Source organism: Anser anser (genome assembly GCF_964211835.1).
Source record: "Anser anser genome assembly, chromosome: 3".
Classification (NCBI taxonomy): domain Eukaryota; kingdom Metazoa; phylum Chordata; class Aves; order Anseriformes; family Anatidae; genus Anser; species Anser anser.
In genome coordinates, this window is record NC_139722.1 from 118,183,720 (window position 1) to 118,196,434 (window position 12,715).

The 12,715-nt window shown below is 40.5% G+C and overlaps 2 long non-coding RNA genes across 4 annotated transcripts in view; one reads left to right on the forward strand and one right to left on the reverse strand.

The window, feature by feature from the left end:
* Positions 1-4,262, forward strand: part of LOC310896525 — a 5,668-nt gene extending 1,406 nt beyond the window's left edge. The window contains exons 3-4 of one of the 3 annotated variants that reach the window (XR_014581570.1): positions 203-942; positions 2,879-4,262. This is a non-coding gene — a long non-coding RNA (uncharacterized lncRNA). The remainder of the gene's footprint in view (positions 1-202; positions 943-2,878) is intronic. The other 2 variants (XR_014581571.1, XR_014581572.1) reach the window with 2 other exon arrangements.
* A 2,415-nt stretch (positions 4,263-6,677) lies between these two features.
* On the reverse strand, positions 6,678-10,451 carry LOC310896527. Its single transcript, XR_014581574.1, has 2 exons — positions 9,708-10,451; positions 6,678-7,664 (listed from the first exon to the last, which is right to left on the reverse strand). It is a non-coding gene; the product is annotated as an uncharacterized lncRNA (long non-coding RNA).
* Positions 10,452-12,715: the final 2,264 nt, after the last annotated feature.

Sequence of the window (12,715 nt, forward strand, 5' to 3'; positions counted from 1 at the left end):
TTTTCCTGTAGATTCTCTGAAGAAAATGAAAAAAGTGATCAGCCAAAACCAAAAGAAGTTTGAAAGGTGGTGGAGGAATTCACCTGCTGGAATCAAATTAGGTGATTTACATGACAAAGAGCTGATGTGTGAAAGTAAGGGTTAAGGAACATTTTATTGTGTGGTACAAGGTGCTGAATAATTTATATTTCTGTCCTCAAAGAGCATGTGAGGGAGAGAGGTGACAAAACAGATGTCCATGAAGTGGAGAAGGGGAAGCATGTAAAATGATGGCCCCAAATATATGAGGAGGTTCCTGTGAATCCAAAAGGACCAGGAAAGATGGACTTCAGAATGAAGAAAGAAAAAAAAGTAGGGTACGTCTAAGGAACTCTTCTCTACCAGTTATTACAGAACAGGTTTGGAAGTAATTGCTAGCCACATTCAGCACCGAGGAGGTTTGCAGTTTAGGCAAGTCTGCTCAGGAACAAGGCAGAGTTGCTTTCATTTCTAAAACAGAACTGAGTGTTCCTAAAACAGGGTAGACATGTCACAGCACTGTTAATCCCTCTAAAGTAGGTCAAGCTTGCAAAGATGGAGCAGATACACCTCATTCGAACCTGATTAGGAGCATGAAATGGGAAACAGGTTAAAAAGGGAAAAAGGGAGATTGGGGGGGCTGAACAATTAGAAAAGAAGAACTGTTTGGACCAAACCATTTATTACTTTACTCATTACTTTAATCACTCTGTCCCTTACAAAACTTGTTCTCCTTTAGCTTCACTTTGCTTCTGTTAAACCTGTACATCTTTAGCTTTTACCCCCATTTGTGTGTTGCTCTGCTGGCTCTGCAACCATCTTAAGAGAAATATACTTTTCCAACTTCTGTTACAGAAAAGGTCTGGAAGTCAATATGTCAGTTTAGGTTTTGTCTGTTGTTGGAAGTGTATCCATTAACCACAGGTAAGTTTGGGATAGAATTTGGAAAAAAGGATTTATGAGTTCACTTCTTTAGCTCCTTGTTTTAATAGCACAAAGCTAAGATGAAATACTAAAAAAACTAAGGAGCTGAAGACAATGTCTTTCAGATGGAGAGGTCAGTTTCTTTGGACTCCAACTCAAAATCTGCTTTAGGGGTGGTTTAAGATTTTAGTGATTACACCTATCTGCTTCTTCTGCTACAAAGCTGGCAACAGAAGCCAGTTTTTCAACTTCCTGCATTCACAGCCAAGTATATTATTTTAAATCTTTAGTACACGTTATCAGGGGAAGCTGCCAAATAAAGTTTCTTTCAGTAGCAGGAGGACATGGGGTTAAAAGTAGTTTAGAGGTGATGTGTCAGCATAGACCTCTTCAGGATATAGATTTATTTTGATTATAAAATGCAAAGTTGAACTACAATACGGGAAACAAATAAATAAATAAACAAACATGGTAGACCTGAATGAAAGGACAGATGCAAACAACATATCTTCCTTCTGTTCTCTGGTACTGCAGGTGCTCACATCACAAATATTTCTGTACTGGAATGTTTATTTACCTTCAAAACCAGTCCCTAATCTACCCAGATGACAACACCAAATACATTTTTTCCTAGACCTCCCTAACAGTAATTTCTGTGTTTCTCTAGAAGGTCACGAGAAAGATCGTCCTTTGTGCTCCACAAGTATTTTTCATATGTATACTTTTTATGTTCACTGAACTGCAATTTACACTTTTGCAATTGTGCAGCTTTCGCTAGAAAAAAAAGGGAATTAAAAACTCATTGATCTTAGGTGTGTGATATAAAGGGTATATTTAGATGACTTTTCCTTCTAAGTTTATTTCTATTAGGTTTATTTTCTACTTCATCGAAGGCTGTCCTATTATTAATTCAGGTGTGCTTTTTGTGGTAAAGAAAAGTATTCAGACTTGTTGGTGTTTTATTGAATGCCATGATAGATTTGTGACACTGCCTAGAGCAGAATAAATTATTGTAACACTCATTTTTCCCAATATATGCCCAATCTCAATATCCATGTATATTTTCCTGTTCTACACTGGATTTCCAGAACTACCTTTCTAGACTTTTAGAATTTATTTTTAAAATACTGTTTGTTAAACTATAAAATAGGAACTTCTTATCATACAGGCAACAGGAATTGATATTTCCAGTTTTAATGTGATCTTTCCCTGTGCCTAATGAAATAACGTTTGCAATATATTTTTCACTGTGAATCATAAATGAGTTTGCAACTTTCTTTTTAACTTAAGTCAAGTAATTAGTAGAGAATAAACTGTGTTCAGAAATAAGTATTTTATACATGTTCTAACACAGATTTATTAACCTTAAAGCATATCTTTTTTATGGAGAATGCTTTAGTTTAAAATAGATGGATCAGTAAATACACCACAGCACTGCAATTAACTAATTCTTGGAAATGCACAGTAGCTTTGCTTTCGATATCTATCTAAAGTGAATCAAAACTTTTATACAAGAGTTTGACCAGGAATGTTCATATCTGTCCTTCATAAATCAGACTACAAAATTCCCTGGAATATTAAAGTAAACGTATGAAGAATTTTCTTGTTCATATGAGTCAAGTTTGACTGAACCTCATCTAATGAGTACCCACCAGAAGGTAAGTATATGATGACAACAGGAAGTCATATTTTGCACCTTCATACAGAAAGTTAGGGAGGATACTGTACCTATAATACTTAAAGTTTTTTTTTCCTAGTTAAATGTAGTTTCCAAGAACATCTCTGACTAACCTTGAGGTTTGCTGTCATACATAAATGTGAAGAACTATAGTTGTTCTTTCAAGCACTCTGATTCAAAGATACTCAGCATTGAAAAAAATCTGTTGTTAGCAAAATAACCCTGATAACTCTTTTGTTGTTTATGCTTCTTATACAGGTGAGTTAATGAGCATCACAACAGGTGCATTAGTGCGTGCTAACAGTTATGTCCCACCTTCCTGCATCAGTGCTCTTGATCTTGTAACATTAAAAAACAATATAAAAATATGCTTTTTCATACTGTGTGCATTTCCAACCGCAGAAGACACTTGGCTACTGAGGTGAAGATTTGTCAAAGGCTGAAACAACAAACTTGTTGTATACTCAGTATACTTCCCATGGTCAAAGGCATCCATCTTCAGGGAGCAGAGATGCCAGAGAAAACCTGGTTCAGGAAGCATATGATGCCTGTGTGCGAGCTAGAGAAACTGCTTGCTTGCTGGCTTTGAAAAGATGACTGTCGCAGGAGAACTGGGACAGAAAGAATGAGATTTGGAACCAGAAGTCCAGCCTGTTTCTGGTGAAACGTCTCTATTGGTATCTTCACATATCTACCAAGATACAAAATGGACAGGCAGGAAGTCATTTGCAAGCCTTATGTAATATCCAGTCCTGCAAAGAAGTGCATTCTGGGGGGATTGCTCTACCCACACAGCACTCCACCATGCAGGCATGCCTCCGCATCCTTATCTTTGCATAACTCAAGCTTAGACCTCCTACAAGATCATCTCCCACCTCTAGTGTGCATCTGTTCATTTTCTGCCTGTCAAACCTCTTCAGAATTTAAAAGTTGTAAGAGATAGGAGAACAAGCTTTCAAGTTTGAGTGCATCAGCTCAGGACAGATTTGATAAGAAATGTTTTTTTTTATTGCTTGACTTTTTTTTTTTTCTAAAATGGAATTCTTCTGGGTAAGGAGCTGTTTCTTGCAACATATTGTTCCTTAACAATAAAAAAAAAATCTAAGTCAGAAGCACAATTCTCTTTTAGATCTGACACCTCTAAAGCCTGATATATGTGGCTGAGAGAGCTACATGAAAGGTATTATTAGGTTTTTATTAGATTATGATGCAAGCTCAACCTGGCTAGGCTTGTCAGACTGTAAATCTAGTGCAAACATCTGTGGCCAAATTTCATTTTCATTCATGGTGCTGTTTGACTGCAGACATTATTCCTCTCTGCTGTAATACTGGTTCCATTCCAACAACTGTTAGAATGGCAGAGGTATATGTAGGGCAATGTTTATAACGTAAACAGTCATTGTTGTAAAATGATTCTGACTGTGCTCCTGAATTAAATCAGAAATAATGCTTGTAAAGGCAAAGGAGTTATTCTTCCTTACACAATACATGAAACCAAAATTCAGGCCTTTATCACAATAGAGGATAAGATTTGTTGGATATGGCATGGATATTTATTTATACATGGCTTTTTACCATCAGTGACTTCTTATTTCTGACATAGCCCATTTTCTGCTCCTTTCTGGCAGCTAGGTGTGGTGTTAAAAGAATGAATCAAACTGTTGAAGCCAGATAGACATGGAGAACTTCCATTTTCAACAGGGACTGCACAAAAATTGGGTTTCTGAAAGCTGCACTAGGTACTGAAAACACTTGAAATGCTTTTTCCATTCCAGAGAGGGACAGTCTCGCTAACAGTAGGCAGCTCTCTTTACAATATGTCACACTCACTTTAAACCTGCTCTGAATGCTGTGGGAGCAAAGCAGTGAAGCAGGCTGCCCAAAGGCACAACATAAACCCAGGTTAAACTCACAGATGTTCTGTAGCAGAGTATCTGTTGTGCACTATATAACAAAATCTGTTGCTTTTTTTTCTTAAAGTCCAATACCTCCAATATTTTCTGCCAAAAGAATAACAGCTCACCTGAGAAGACTGTGTGTTTGAGGAGTGAAAACTGGCATATCATAAGCTAAATTTTTGCTTGAAATCAGTTTTTGGATGAGTATTTAAAAGATACTGCAGCAAAGCCACAAATCCAGATGCCATTGCACATAGATCTCAAGCCAAGCTTCCAAATCTTCCAACCTGTGGGACTATCTTTATATAGAATTTATCTAAATTTAGTGCTGGAGATAAGTTACTTCTGATGAAGGCAGCAGGGTAAATGTGAAACAAGAAATATTTCCCAATGCATTGCTATATCTGCACTACCTTTTCAGAGCTGGTGGTCAGTCTTTCCCACAGTAAGAAAATACATCTTCATCTAAATGCAGTGAAAAATATATTTCTGGCTCCCAGCTGAGCAGTTCTTAGGTATATTGGCTTGGTAAGTATGCCAATATCTTAGAGGCTCCTATGGAAATAGACTTCTCTAAACATTTTCGAATTTTGGTAAGTAACATTCATCTCTTCTTCAGTTTTACAAAACAGGTATGAAACCCTTATCCTGGCCCTCCTGTTTAACTGGTGATTGCCTACGTCTCTAAGCATATTTCCCCATACCCCTCCCATTGACCTGTGCAATATGTAGATCAAGAGAAATGGATGAGTAATGCTATCAAATACACATACTCCAGTAACCCTTTAAAGAAGGTAAACGAATACAAAAGACAATGCAAGATGCTGGAAAAAAATAGGTATGCAGAGAAACTTACTGAAATGCAGCATGAAAGAAATGTAATTATGTAACTAGATTCTGCCATAGCTTTGCCTGTGTTATTCTCTTCATAATTCTACCTTCTTTCCAAGGGACAACTTAAAATAAGTTACTTGAAAGAAGAATCACATGGCAATATGATCTAAGTTTATCTCATCACTCATCTTGCATCTCTAGTGTCCAATAGACATTCCAGGCCATTTATCTTTCAGACAATGAACTCAAATTTTTCCTGGAATATTAGGAAAAAGATCAGACACTTTCAGTCATAGCTGTAAATTCATCCCAGTGATTTTAGAGAGGTAACTTGTAAGAAAATTGGACATGATCAAAGAAAGTTTCTCTGCATTTAAATGTAAAGCTGGCTGAGTTCAAAATTCTTGGTCGTGACCATGTCTTTCTCATAAATAAAAGCCAGATGAATGAAGAGCCTACCAATACAACGTGATTTTATTACCACAGGCAGGATGGATCATCTCTGCAGTATTGCTGCAAAATAGAATGAGAAGACTACCCACATTTTATAGTAATTTATGTGGCCATAAAAATATTTCTCTACAGCACAAAGAAGTAGCACGTAGATCAATAGGCCTCTGCAAGGATGTATTTATGAATATGACTCTGCTGGTGGTGACTAAATGCTCCTACAGGTGCAGAAGAAAACGGGCCACCCAGATAACTGCTTCCAGCATAGTCCCCATCTGGCACAGAGCAGTCGCATAGCTCTCTGTGCAGCTGCTTCAATGTGACACTTGCCAGAGGCCCACATACTGCCACTGTTGAAAGGCTCTTTTAGTCAGTTTGTCATCTGGGGGTTGCAACTGCCTTTCAAGTAGTGGGACAGTCATCCTGGGCCTGCTGTAGTAGTCTCAATTCAGAAAAATAGACTGTTAGACTTAGCAGGAGTTTTGCCTGAAGAGTTACAGTTGGATTAGGCTACAGATTGTTAGATTGGGAAGTCATATTGTTACTGGGACATGAAAGAACTCTATGTCAATGTAAATTGCCTGAGAGAAAGGCTATACTCAAGCTTCCAGGAGGCTGAAATTCTAGTCTTTTATTTGCCAAGGCCACAGAAATCTTCAAATACACCATCAGCGGCCAGTTATCTTCCCACAATTAAGTGCAACACCCAAAGTTTCTGTAAATATTTAAGCCTGTTGCAACTTTCAGACACGGGGTTTGATAGTGAAGCTGACCAACGTAAAGGACATTGACTTTTCTTTGGGGGCTTCCTGTACAGAGCATCTGTGAGATCCAGTCCTAGAATACAAGGGCGTCAAGCACACAATTTCGAGATATTTTGTTTTTGACGGAGAAAGGGAAAACTGTAGGGGGTGTACACTTATCTGTAGCATGGGCTGATGACAGGGCTTATTTAAAACTTTTTTTCAGAGCTACCCCTTTGCCAAAGACTGCATTAGCAGATATCTACAAATAGCATGCTTTCTAAGGACTAAGAAAGTTGAAGTTGGTAAGTGCTCAGAGCCTTATTTGATAGCTTTTTCCCATTAATACTGTTCAGCTCCACAAGTAGACAACGTAAAAACAGACATAAGTGGATTACCAAAGGTAACAATCTAAAGGATGCTTTAAGGATCTAGGTATATAGTCTTAAATGGCTCATTCCAGAAAAGACCTGTACTGAAAGTTCACTGGTATTGCTGAAGTATTCCCAGCCAAGGCGCAGCTTTTTGTGTGGCAACAACTTTGTGAAAAGCATTCTGGTCAGTCAGCTTCTCCCATACGCTCGACTCTCCTGGATGCCTTTTCTCCTCGAGGGAAACGTGAAACATTTAGTCCACTTACAAAGGTTTACATATCCCTGAACATCTTTTTTCCATCCATATCACTGATTAAGAAAGAAACAAATTATCTTGCTTTGCAGATGGCACAGTTCATTTTATCAAAGTTATTGAAGACTAATTTTCAGGGACCCAGACCTGACCTTATAATGAACTGCTGTTGGCATACACAAGCACAGAGAACTGAGGCAGTCTGCAAAGCAGCAGCTGCCAAAGCAAGTCCTCTTTGGTTTCAGACCCTCCTCTCTGGCAAGAGAACTGTAGATCCAAGTACTGCATTCTAGTCGTGTGACTCTCGGTCACTCCTGCAGAGCCTTGTCCCTGAAGCAAATATACCATTTGGCATGCTGGACCCTAATTATAGCTCATGTCGCAACTCTTTCCCAGTGGGAATGCAACTGTCCCACAGCTCAAAACAGTGAAAGGGTGGAATTCATATTTCTGTGCCTCACCCAGCAGAACAGCTTTTTGATCCAAGTGCTTCTGTAACACAGATGATGGAAATTTTGTAAGCTGATGTTTTACATTTTTTTCTGTTATTTTCTGTGATTTTTTTCCATGTTGAAAGACTAGGTTGAAGTGGGAAAGCATAAGACAATGATGGCCTCCTAATACAACTTCTTGGCTTGTATCTAAAACCCCACAGGCAGATGATTTGCTGCTGTCTCAGTCAGAGATGGATTAATGTACGAAAATCACCAGGACTGTAAACCTGAGGGCAACTGAATCCAAAGGTACCTTGAAACCGCTGTGTTAAATGGTTGAGAAGACATTTATACCAAGTAACTCTGACAGAGCCTTGGCCATAATAATGAGAAAATTACCTTCTGATTTGACATCATAAAGAACTGTACTTTCGTTAAGCAGACAATATATCAATACACTACTTATTTTTGTTCTAAATCTGTACATGGGGAATATATCCTGCTAAAACACAGCTCCTGATAATACAGCAGTCATGTTCCTCCTTCCACACATCTTTGTGAAGAAAGTGATTTCCATGCTTCATTGAGGTAGAAGAAAAAAATATTACAGTTTAGGAAAGAGTAAATGTTATTTTAAGTGACCAAATCCTCCAAGCAGTTTCTTAAATGCAACTATAAATTTCTGCTGCAAAAGGCAGGGAAGAAAAAAAAGCAAAGAGGACATGCAGGGAGTCAGCAAAGTCCCACCACACCCTGGGAAGGGAGTTCTGTTGTCATTTGTTAAAACAGAGGGCTGCCAACTGGAAGTGTTACAGACATTTTTAAAGTCCTCTTAGCTCTCTGCATATCATTTGCTGCTACTTGTGGTTCAGTTATTTCCCAGTAAAGTCTGTTCTGCAAACAAAAGGCCAAACAATTAAAACAATTTTTTGGCTGCTAACAGTGCTGACTGCTTCCTTTGCCCATGAGGGATTCCATGTTTTATGCCCAAGATTTCTTTCAGGCTTTCTTTCAAGATTTCTTTCAGGCTGAACATAAATAGTGAGCAAAATACCCCAGTAATGCTTGGGGCCTGCAGAGAAGGGGTAACCCCTGCTTTAAGGTTACTGCAGTACCATTCCTCTGCTGCTTTTACAGTGTAATTTTCCAGGGGTCTCTTGTAGCAGTACAGATGGCTTTTAAAGGGGCAGTCAGAGAATCATTCAGGTTGGAAAAGCCCTCTAAGATCATCTCATCCAACCTTTAACCTAGTACTGACAAGTCCACCACTAAACCATGCTTCTAAGTTTTAGATTTACACATTTCTTGAAGACCTCCAGGGATGGTGACCCAACCACTTCCCCGGGCAGCCTGTTCCAATGCTACACAACCCTTTCAGTAAAGAAATTTCTCCTAATATCCAACCTAAACTTCCCCTGGTGCAACTTGAGGACATTTCCCCACATCTTATCACTTTGTGCTTGGGAGACAAGACTGATCCCCACCTCACTACAACCTCCTTTAAGGTAATTGTGAAGTACAATAAGGTCTCCCCAGAGCCTCCTTTTTCTCCAAGGTAAACAACCCCAGCTTTCTCAGCTGCTTCTCATAAGACTTGTTCTCTAGACCCTCCACGAGCTTTGTTGCACTTATCAGCAAAATAACCACCAGAACCTTTTGTAGATAAACACATTTTAAAGGAGAGGCTTAAGGACAAAGGAACCCGACTCATACATTCAGTTTCCTCAAGTCTATATGATTAGTTAGAAAATTTTTGTGAAGGGCAAGGAGAACACAGTACCCTATACAGCTAGCTTTATGACATCCTTACAGATTCCGACCTGTGGAGTGTTATTTGCTAACCTATAGTCCATGGAAAAGCAGAAGCTAATAGGATAGATAGATAAGCTAGAGAGAAGTTAGCATTAACAGCTATTGTAATAAATTAAAATGAAGCATCATAGTAGATAGAAAAAAGCACTTTCTTACTCAAAGCTATTAAGAGTGATTACAAGTTCATACCACAGACACTGCAGATTAAAATTAGTAAGAGTTCACAGCTAACTGAAATAGTTGAAAGGTGGCTAAATACAGTAGCAGACATACTTGTGAAGAAACAAACCTTGACATTTCAACATAGTACATCTAAAACCTATCATAAGCCATAAACCAGCTATACTCTAACCATTCCCTCTGCAGCTGAAGCCAGTCTTCCAAAAGGGAAAAAACATTTGATGTTTATGCACTCACAAATATCTGCAATAACTGGCTTGCCCACAGAACCCAACTCTTACAGAGAGTTATGCTATGGCCCTGAGGGCACTAATAAGTCTTTAGTGGCCCTGATCAGTTGCACCTGGGACCCCCACCCATACCCCTTCACATAGGCTTTTGGGCCCTATTTAAGCTCAGGCCAAGGCACTATGTCCTGATTTGAGCTGTGTTATAGGAGTGTAGGTTTTTATGCTTTAAGGCTATAGTTTGTATGTATGTAATAGTATTGTTTGCTAATGGTATAGCTGTAGAGCCTGCTTCACAGCCTTGTCCCATCTGGATCCTGTTATGTGCACCTTATCACGCGGCACTTGCAGGGCAAGCAGGCGATCAGGCCCAGTCAGCATGGGTTTATGAAAGGCAGGTCCTGCTTGACAAACCTGATCTCCTTCTATGACCAAGTGACGCGCTTGGTGGATGAGGGAAAGGCTGTGGATGTGGTTTACCTTGACCTCAGTAAGGCTTTTGACACAGTTCCCCACAACATTCTCCTCAAGAAACTGGCTGCTCGGGGCTTGGACTGGCGTACGCTTCGCTGGGTTAGAAACTGGCTGGATAGCCAGGCCCAGAGAGTTGTGGTGAATGGAGTCAAATCTGGTTGGAGGCTGGTCACTAGTGGAGTCCCCCAGGGCTCGGTACTGGGGCCGGCCCTCTTTAATATCTTTATCGATGATCTGGATGAGGGCGTCCAGTGCACCCTCAGTAAGTTTGCAGATGACACCAAGCTAAGTGCGTGTGTCGATCTGCTCGAGGGCAGGAAGGCTCTGCAGGAGGATCTGGATAGGCTGGAGCGATGGGCTGAGGTCAACTGTATGAAGTTCAACAAGGCCAAGTGCTGGGTCCTGCACCTGGGGCGCAACAACCCCAAGCAGAGCTACAGGCTGGGAGATGAGTGGCTGGAAAGCTGCCTGGCCGAGAAGGACCTGGGAGTATTGGTGGATAGTCGGCTGAATATGAGCCAGCAGTGTGCTCAGGTGGCCAAGAAGGCCAACAGCATGCTGGCCTGTATAAGAAGCAGTGTGGCCAGCAGGTCTAGGGAAGTGATTGTGCCCCTGTACTCGGCTCTGGTGAGGCCGCACCTTGAGTACTGTGTTCAGTTTTGGGCCCCTCGCTACAGGAAGGACATGGACGTGCTCGAGCGAGTCCAGAGAAGGGCGACCAAGCTGGTGAGGGGTCTGGAGAACAAGTCTTACGAGGAGCGGCTGAGGGAGCTGGGCTTGTTCAGCCTGGAGAAGAGGAGGCTCAGGGGCGACCTTATCGCTCTCTACAGGTACCTTAAAGGAGGCTGTAGAGAGGTGGAGGTTGGTCTATTCTCCCACATGCCTGGTGACAGGACGAGGGGGAATGGGCGAAAGTTGCGACAGGGGAGTTTTAGGTTGGATGTTAGGAAGTACTTCTTTACCGAAAGGGTTATTAAGCATTGGAATGGGCTGCCCAGGGAGGTGGTGGAGTCACCATCCCTGGAGGTCTTTAAAAGACGTTTAGATGTAGAGCTTAGCGATATGGTTTAGTGGAGTACTTAGTGTTAGGTCGGAGGTTGGACTCGATGATCTTGAGGTCTCTTCCAACCTAGAAATCTGTGATACTGTGATACCTTGTACTGCCTGCCATGTTTAGACACTGAAGGATGCTGCCTAGGTTAGAGAGGACTAGCTCTGCATTGGGGTCACATTGTAGTCCTGGTTAAGCCCTGCTTGTGGTTCAGCCCTGGTTTTGCTGTTCCTTGATACATGAAGCAGGAAGATACCTAAATGGGGACTGGAATGAAACTACTGAAGACAAGAGTCAGTGCTAGTTTTAGAAGTTAAACTTAAATTCTTTGGGGACTTGAGTAACAGTGAGAAATACATAGTCCTTCTTTGAAGAATTTCTAGAAATAATCAATCTGCTATTTCCCTCATTAAATTATTTTTGTGTTTAATTGGCAAAAGCAAAGAAAGTAATATTTCTCAGTTGCTGTATGCTGCATGGTATTTTGTCATAATAGGATATATGTGTGTCACAAACTCCTGTCTGTCAATGAAACCAACAGGATTACAGAGAGTAGGATTTGCTTCTGTACTTCAGAACAGGCTGTTTGGAGAAACAGATTACTGGTTGCGAAGCTAATCTTCTGAAAGAACCTACTTTCTGCCTGGAGAGGAATGGAGACTACTGTCAGTTTCTTGAGAGGGGAGAGCTAAGAAATGGGATGTTTAATGCACTCCATTACCAGAGCTTTTTGTATGTCTTGCATGCTTGGCCAGAAAGTGTGGGTATAAGTGTCACGTTCAGGTCTAGTACTTATTTGCAGAGTATCTAATTTCCATGAGTGGCAAGCAGTAACTTCTTGGAGAAATCAGATTGAGTTAAAAGCTTTTGAAAGTTGCAGTGTCAGTATTCACTGAATTGGATTCACCCAGCCTCTTATGGCTGGATTCTAATTAGTATTGCTCAGTATTTTTCTGCTGGGTAGCATAGCAAACCTGGCATACTTAATAACATTGCCATGCTGATTTCACAGCTTTAACTGTCAACCTGCTTTAATTCTGAAGAAATGGAAGGGCTGTTTGTTAAAATACAAGCTGGGAGGGATGAAAAAGAGGGGATGTTTGAACTTCTGAGCTTTCCTGGGGCGTGAGAAAACAATGGAGTAAGTACTTCATATGGATGACTACCCAGTAAAAATGTCTCTTCAGATCAAAATTTCCCTCATCTCTGATTTAAAAAACAAGTACCTGTGCCTCTGCCAGCACATTTTACAGCATGTCTTGCTGTTTTGTAGCAGTTTGCAGTATGTCCTGCTATTTTTGAGCTGCTTTGCGGTCTCTGTTCAGATGTCTGTTTCTCAAGGCATTAAGGTGAGAGCAGCATTGT